The sequence below is a fragment of the Chelon labrosus genome (genome assembly GCF_963514085.1).
Source record: "Chelon labrosus genome assembly, chromosome: 22".
NCBI classification, from domain to species: domain Eukaryota; kingdom Metazoa; phylum Chordata; class Actinopteri; order Mugiliformes; family Mugilidae; genus Chelon; species Chelon labrosus.
In genome coordinates this window covers 10,914,711-10,923,203 of record NC_140355.1, presented here as the reverse complement: position 1 = coordinate 10,923,203, position 8,493 = coordinate 10,914,711, and the positions used below count along the sequence as shown (strand labels likewise).

The following is an 8,493-nucleotide window of genomic DNA, read 5'->3' as shown; positions in this document are numbered from 1 at the left end:
CTTGAAACTTTCTACAGAAGAGTGGTGTCACGACCATGAAGAGCTACAGACTGCTCCGGGCCATGCTGTTAATGTAGGTAAGGCCAACGCCTCCCCTTCACTCTCCACAGAGCAGAGGAGCACTGACAGGCGCATGCGCAGTGCGGTTGTCAGCGGGTTGGTTGGGCTTGTGTTTACAGCTCGGCTGGATGCTGTTGGCTGCTGATGTTACAGGGAAAGTGCAATGTTGTGCCAACCGACATTGAAATAAACCAACTGTGGGAATAAAGGTAAGCTGTTTTGCCCTTGCACACGCGTTTATCCTCAAAGTTAAATGCGACTGTCTCGGCAGTTATGAGTGAAAATAGCGGTTTGTTGGTTGTAACTGCCATGGTAGCATGGCTAGCAGGCGTTAGCTAACCAGCCATAATACTGTAATGGCCTATATCACGTCTGTGTCCATCGCGGGCCAGTCAGCGGGTTTATTCACCACAATTATGAGGAACACTTTTACGTTGCAGTTTGAATTAATTCCCTTATGGCGACGGAATAGTTTGGTTGAATGTTCATTGGGTGTTTAACGTTTTACTCGGGCTATTAAGTCGATGACTGCTGTAGCTACCTTAGCTAACGTCGGGCAGGTTGGTGAGGGCTAACCGGGGCATTAAGTTAACATTAGAGCTAGCCTGGCTCGCCCAGCGTTATCGGGCAGAAATATGTTTGTTATTTGTTCAGTTATCTGTTAAAACGCGGACAGGTTTAAAACGCCCACTGGGGTTTTTAAACAGCCTGCATTGACAGGTATCAGGTTGTATTCAGATTAAGTGGTGTACTCGGTAGCCCAGAGAGCCAATCACTGTGTTAAATGTCCAATAAACATTATGTAGTAGTAGCTTTGACTTCTGTACTTTTGTAAGCAACACATATCTTGTCTGTATTGCTTTGATTTGTTTTATTTTGATTATTTTCACCGTTAATGTTGACAGTTGGAATACCAGTTGGAAATGCTATGTGCCATGCACTCACTTGCCAAAACATTAGGTACACTGGTGAAAAGGAAAGCAGTCAAGTGTACCAGTCGTGCACTAAGTCCCTCTTCTTGACTGTTATAGTGTTGAGTTTACATTGCAGCTGTGTAAGAAAGGTGCTAATTTAACAAGCATGATCATTTTGTAGGATGCAGTTTGTGATACCGTTAAACTGTATTGAATTAAACAGTGCTTCTGTTATTTAGCCTAGCCCTCTGACTAATATGGGGTTGTCAAAATAATAGAAACGTGTGGCGGAACAACACAGTGCAGTTCAGTAGTACTACAAGCCATGGCATCCAAAATGAATCAACAGATATTTTAAACAAATGCTGAATACCATAACCTTCATGAAGCTAATGTTTAGTGCAGGGCTGTTTTTTTAGAAGGCATTTGTTTTCGCTATGTACCTAATGAACAGGTGAATGAGTGCACGTACTGGTGGCACGGCTTTATTTTTAAAGTAATGTACTCCAGCGTGTTTGTTTAGCGCCCTGTTTCCTCAGTAATGCCATGGAGACTCACATATACATAAAACTAGAGTATATGGGTGAGTAACTTTATAAGAACATTTCTAATTGATAATGGTGATTATAATTTGCTTTAGTACCTTTTAGCTTCATAACAAGGCAAAGAAGTTAATGTTGATTGCCATGCAGATGTTTACAGGTGTAATTGAACTGACTTGAATTATTTGTGAGTGTTTTGCTATGCTGTTATTGTCATATAATAAGGGAGGGATCAGCAAGGAATGCTTCTAAAAGTCTCCCTTGTGGTTTTGATGGGTTTTTGACGTTCATGATTGGAGCTTTAGCTGAATCATCTGTATTTCTGTATGTTCACTGACCGCCATTACAGCACTTGATCAGTCCCTCGGCGGATCTATAACAAAAATAAATGCTCTAATGGGTTGACACTCTTGTTTGAGTTGACACTTGTGAATAGGAACTGTGTGCTCTCACATGGCCATGAACTGAATTCGCTGATCTTGTTTCAACAAATCAAAAGGATGTGTCACACAGCAGTCTTCCTAAGAAATCCAACTGTTCAGCAAGTGTTTTTAGTGTTTCCCGGGCCCTGTCAGATGGTTAATAACTTGCGCAAGTCGTGCCAAACTGATGTGTTGCGCAATAGTATTCCATATCTCTCTCAGCCGTGAACAGGATTGTAAAAAACCAGTAGCTCTCGTCTCTCGTGAGCTTGTCACCCCCATTGGACGACACGTATGGTAACTGTGAGCCTTAACTGCCGCAGTTCATGTTCAGTCAGCTGTTTTTTCCCTCTCCTGTTTCCTGAACTTCAGGTAATACAACGCCTCATTGCAGATAATGGAGGTGACACATGCGCACATGCATAAAAAAAAAAAAAAACACACAAGCCAGATTTGTGTAAATGCAAATATTTGCTGCGGTGACAGCAATCCGAAACTATGCATGAATAGGGGAAAGGTCATTGCTTTTGCAGCTGTACTTTTAAACGATGCCTTCTGTTTATTAAAAAGGTATATATGAGTTAACTTTTGGAAACATTTAAATTGAAGCCAATGCCGTGCGATTGCTAATACGCATTTGTGAAGTTGCTGGTGCAAGTACTTTTATCAGACATACCATTTAGTAATAACTGCCTAAACCCATGGTTCTTCTCTTAAGTGTGAAGAATAGTGGGAACAAGTGTAACTTTTCATATGAATATGAAAAAGAGAACAGATGTCAAACTAAGCTGTCGAACTCTGTCTGCAACTATCTTTGGACTCTGAAATCCCAACAACACCCATCACATGCACCTGTCATTTGGTTAACTGATGGAGACTGAGCGGTGAGCGTGTCAAATGTTGTGGATTAGTGTTTCATTGCAGTTGCTGCGGATGAGATGAAAGCAGAGTGTGGGGTTGGGAGAAAGAAAGAAAGAATATTTCATAGGAGTTTTAAAGTACACAGGTGTCGTGTGAGTTTGGCATAAATAGTGGGTTTTTGGCAGCATTAGGATGTATGCGTTAGCAGCATCTTGAACTTTTATACGTACGCTGAATTAGCATATTGGCTCTGCTGTTAAATTAGCTCCTTCAAACTACGGGGTCAGGTTTCAGTTTATTTAAATGTGGTTCGGTGTTATACAGAAGACATAAATATTTGGAATCAGCGTTAAGGAATTCTCTTCACAACGGCAAAAACTGTCTGTGGACCTTTAAGGACAAATTATTTCAGCTTGACTTAGCGAAGAACAAGACTTGACATTGATATTTGCTGATTCATGCATTTATTAATAAGCGCAAATTTATTGCGTTTAAAATCAAAGCTTTTATTAACTGACCTTTTTTGGTGTGTGATTCTGTGGATTTGTCCTTTTGAAACACACCTCCAGTATTTTAGATAATCTTTAATAATATCTAATTCTCACAATTATTATTCCAATGTTTTGCTTAGTCTATTTTATACGTTATATTGCAGAATCATCCGTCTCTCCTCTGCTCTAGCAGTCAGTTAGCAGGTCAGTTTGGCCTTGGTGATATCAAAGATATCCTCCTTCTTATCTTTAGCTTTTAGCTTTCATACATGTAAATCAGGAAACTGTGTGAAGAAGATAGGACAGACTGGGTACCCAGATGTAACTTCCTAAAGACTGCTTGTATCAGGTAAACAAAGCTGAAGCAATCTCTTTGTGGTTTTTTCTTTTTGAGAGAGAATGGATTATTATTCAAATGTTCACTCATTTACTTCCCAGAGGGGTAGAACGTCAGTGTTACGAATCATTGTTCTCTTATTATTTATATTACCATTTGACTTTTTGGATTGACCTGATTGTCTTTTGGTTTTAAGGTTGTATGATTTGACAGACCAGTTATATTTCAGTCCTAAATTGACGCTTTATTTATGAATGTACTGTAACATGCACTGTAATGCACACAAATGCATTCTCTGTGTTTTCAGTTCCTCACCTTGTGTTCCTGCTACTTTATCCCAACCCACAGTATTGTACAGCTGCGTTCGACAAACGTCAGTGTCTGAGGACGTTTCCTGGCAACCGAAGTTTCTTCTACATTCAGCGTGAAACTCGTTTTATTTGAAAACATGATAGTGTGAAGTGCATGTTTTTGGCTGTAGTGCTTATAGAATTGTTAGGGACTTGCAAATGTGTTTTAAAAAGAAATGTGTAATGACATTGATGACAGACAGGACAGATATTAAGTTTACACTGTTTGTGCAGGGGAAAACATCAGCCTGACATCTGTAGATAGCTTGTGTATTCTACCAGGCAGGGACAGACGGAATAAATTACAGTCTGCACACTGCTCAAGCCACTTCCACGCCTCCATACCTTGTAGCTAGAGATAACGTCTCTGCAACAAAGGCAAACCGAAAGCACATATCAGTATGTAGATCTTTTTTTTATTTTTTTTATCTCTGATACCTCTTGCTGCTGGAGATTATACACGGCATTCAACTGTACTATTTACAACAGTAGTCCTCTCTGTTTTTCCTTATGGGTTGTAGTCAGTAGTACTGCTGAACATCAAAAATACAACATTTTCAGTGTGTGATCTGGAATTGGCACTCTTGACTTCATTCATTTCCTGTTTTCATCTTGTATAGCTTGTAGCACTCTCTGACCACTTGCAGTTTTTGTTTTGATTTTCAGCTGCTGCGTGCTCGCACCCAGAGACAGTTCACAAACAAGATGGCGTGCTCAAGAGTCATTTCCTCTATCAGTGTGTGACGTGGGTTTCGGCCACTGCCCCGTCTCTCTGTTACGCTAGTGGCAGGTCCTGAGTCCAGTGTGAATATGTGTGTGCAGATCCTGACAGATTCTTAGACCCATTAATCACCACACTCATCAGACACAGCTGATGTCTGCAGTGATCAGAGTATCAATAACTTAAAACATGTAATCCGAAAATAGCACAGTGACACATTTGCTGACAAAAGGCTCAAATTCAAGATTGATCCTGAGACTTTAAAAGTTCATATTCAAATAAACACGCACTATTACTTATCACCACTGACTAAATGCCTATCCCCTACAACAACTGTTGCATACCCTTGAGTACACACAGGTGTCAAGTTTCTTTTATTAGCAACACCTCTGCTTTTTAAACTAGATACGCCACAGCTAAATAAATATGTGGCTGCAGCTCAGAGTTGGTTGTAGCCAGTGTTTCATCTCAGAAGTTAAGGCCAGGACTGTGTGATCGAGTTGTTCTTCTCCTCAGCCATGTGACATTGTTTTGTTGTTCAGTACGCAGCCGTGGTTTCATTACTGGATAGCCGACGAGGAGTGTCTTGTCAGTTTTAGATCTGAATGGAGGGCATTATTAGTTGCTCGCACAGTACAAATAAAATATAAATCAGGAACTGCACCGCATGGGTGTGTTTCTTTGATCTGTGGGGCCCACGGTTGTTTTGTTTGTCTTCCCCTTTGAGTCGTACGACTTGACTCACCTTGGAGTAGTTCAGCTTTTTCGTCTCATTCCTTCCCTTATCCTCTCTGCCTCTCCTTTTCATTCCGCTGTCTCTGCCTGGCTAAAATCACTGCTGTGAGGCGAGCTTGAAAGGGACTGCGTAGCAAGCCTGAATGCTCTCTGGCTGTGTCTTGCTCTCCCTTGTGAGGTGCACACAGGGCCCAGCTGGCAGCCCAGAACAGCCCGTTCAACTAGCTTTTGGTTTGCAAATTGTGTGCATTTTTACACATGGATTGACATAAGATACGCTTGTTTCAGATTCAGATACCATACTTCTGTTTTTAATTGTGAGAAACAGTTAAGAGAGGCCTCATGCTCCTAAAATTAAACCGTAAGTGCGAACTATTGCAGCTCATATCCAGGCTACACTAGCTAACTGCTGTTATCACTTGGTGTGTTAATATGAATTGGTAAAACTTTAGCACTGCAATGCCAGACAACTGAATCCTGAAAGATATAATTTAGTAGCTACCTGATGGCTAGTTATTTCTAAATGTGCACATATTTATTTACTTTTGAAGAGTTAATGCCATTCATATGAATATATGAACTAATGCTAGCTGGAAGTGCACAATGATGGACAGCTTGTATCACAAAGATACAACTTTACTGCGGAAATGATGAAGATGACACTGTGAACCTGAATCAACACGTAATAGTAGTAGGGTATAGAGTACACAACAGTAGAGAAAGGGTACAATAAGTTAGATATTCCAGGAAGGAAAAGGGAATAGGAATACTGCTGTTCCTGTCTCCTGTGCTCAATACAAAGCAAAAACAATGAAATTGGACAGAGTTGCTTCATAGATGATCTTAAAAATGACCTGCAGTGTAAGACATTTCAGTACCTTTGAAGCATTTAGATAATTCATTAATAGTATCTTGACTGTCTGGCAGTAGATTCTTCGTCTTCTTGGAAGTGCACTGAAAAGGTTGATAACGAACAGTGTAACTTGGCAGGAGCCTCCAGAGATCTGTAGCAGAGGTTAAGAAGGAAAGCAGGGTGACAAGGCAACCATTATAAGTCTGTTGGAGCTGCCAGCTAGCTGCCAGAGACGGAGCATTAGGATTGTGTGTGCGCGTCTGTGTGAGGACTTATTTGTGTTCATAATGCATCTGCATGTGTGTTTCTGTGTAGGGTTTTTGATCCAGCATGAAATAGTATATATTCATTTTATGCCTGAATGTGTGGAAAGTGTCGATTTGAAATATTTGATGGGGGATCTTCGGTCTTAGCAGTGAAAAAAACATAAACATGTTAGTGAAGCTAACTCATGTATGAAACCTCAAGTCCGAGTAAATTTGCATGGCTCTCTAGTAAAACAATTGACTTTGTGGTTACAAAGCAGTGATGTGAACCTTGTGCATTATTATTATAACAGACCAGATACAAACTCAACACAAAATCTGAGGGACAGTTAAACTGCTGGTACTCTAATCACACAGAGGCTGTGCTAAAAATAGAAAGCATTTGCCTTTGAGCCAAAAGAAATGTAAACATCTGCAAAGTCTCACCAAGATTAAAAGCCTGCGAAGATCTGAAGACATGACAGGTCGATGCAGATGGCTTTCTACGACTGGTAATAAGGGATATGCTTTTTTTTTTTTGTGGCCTCGTAGTTTTCTAATATTGTATAGGTGTCCCTTGTGCCTAAACAGTTGTGACCCATCAGAGAATGGACATGGGCCTTCTGAGGGTGTCCTGTGGTGTCTGGCAACAGACCACCACTGTTTTTAGGGGCCCTTTGGGTCATATGGGTTGAGGGGAGGGGCCTCTGTGGATCATCCCACAGAATTTGGAGGCCAGGTCAACACCTTGTGCTGTTTGTCATGTTTTTTTGAGTTGTCCTGAACTGTTTTTGTGTGTGTGCCTTTGTCAGACCGCATCCTGCACAGAGTGTCATAGCTATAGGGTGGGGGAACCTGGTCTGGTCTAAGTGGGGGGGGGGGGGTACATGTCTAAGTAACATCCACATGAATGAATGCCAGGTCCAAAAGTTTTCCAGCAGAACATTGTATTGTCACAAAAAGGTCAATGTTATTTACTTCACCCGTCAGTGGTAATATGTGAGACATACAGTTTACTGTCTACTGTACATGTATGTAACGTGATTTGGTAACCGTGGCAGCATTGTGAGTGTGAGTGAAAAGTGGTAAACAGTACTCGGTGTGCTTTATGTCGTTACAGTTCCTCCTTACACAGTGAGGGAAAAATAGCTTCTACTTATTTGTCATTATGCATGAAATTTATAAAATTGTGCGTAACTTCCCGTACGTCGCTTTAGTTTGATTGATTTATTTATTTTCTTTCCCATTAGTCTATGAATTGGTGATCACACAGGCTGTCATCTGAGTTTCTTCAGAACATATGGCTGGGAAATGCTTGTCCACACATCCAGCTAAATTGCAGTGCACATTCAAACCTTGACTTTTTGGAACAACGGGATTGTGGCTATATCTCAGAAAATGCAATTATTAAGTGCTGTGAACTCACAGTCAGTGCCCCAGTGATGAAGGCAAGAAGAGGAAGAAGGGCTAATGTGAATTAACAGAAAACATAATTTACGTCATTCACACCACTTCAAACCCAATGCTGCGTGTATTTGAGTCCTCAGCAATGCTCCCACCAACTTTGAAGTACATTGCTTGAATAGTAAGAGGCAAGTATACAGAGACTGCGTGCTTTAGATTGACCGGTTTACATTTTTTTTTTACTTGATCTCAGGCTTCATTGTTCTCTGTAACCCTGCGTTTTAACTTCAGTTTGTAATGCAACTATAAAAAACACACACCAGGGTTTTTTGGATAAGTAACAGTCACCGATTTCCTCAGCTTGCTTTGAAAAGATAAAGAGGGCAAGCGTATACTATGAGTTTGTGTTTGGCAGCCTATTAATAACAACTCACATCAGCACAAGACATCGTAAAACGTTGTAGTTGCAGATAGCCATTAGTATTGATGCTTATTCTCGGTCAGTACGACAATGTTATCTTGAGTAGTGCGCATCATTAACTGCGTTGACCTTTTCTC

The 8,493-nt window shown here is 40.7% G+C and overlaps 1 protein-coding gene across 2 annotated transcripts in view; it reads left to right on the top strand.

The window, feature by feature from the left end:
- The first annotated feature begins 100 nt into the window (after window positions 1-100).
- The window catches only part of rabgap1 (RAB GTPase activating protein 1), a 67,161-nt gene continuing 58,768 nt past the window's right edge, over window positions 101-8,493 (top strand). Inside the window, exon 1 of one of the 2 annotated variants that reach the window (XM_084572192.1) lies at window positions 101-269. The gene's annotated coding sequence lies outside the window, so the exon portion shown is untranslated. The remainder of the gene's footprint in view (window positions 270-8,493) is intronic. The other variant, XM_084572191.1, reaches the window with a different exon arrangement.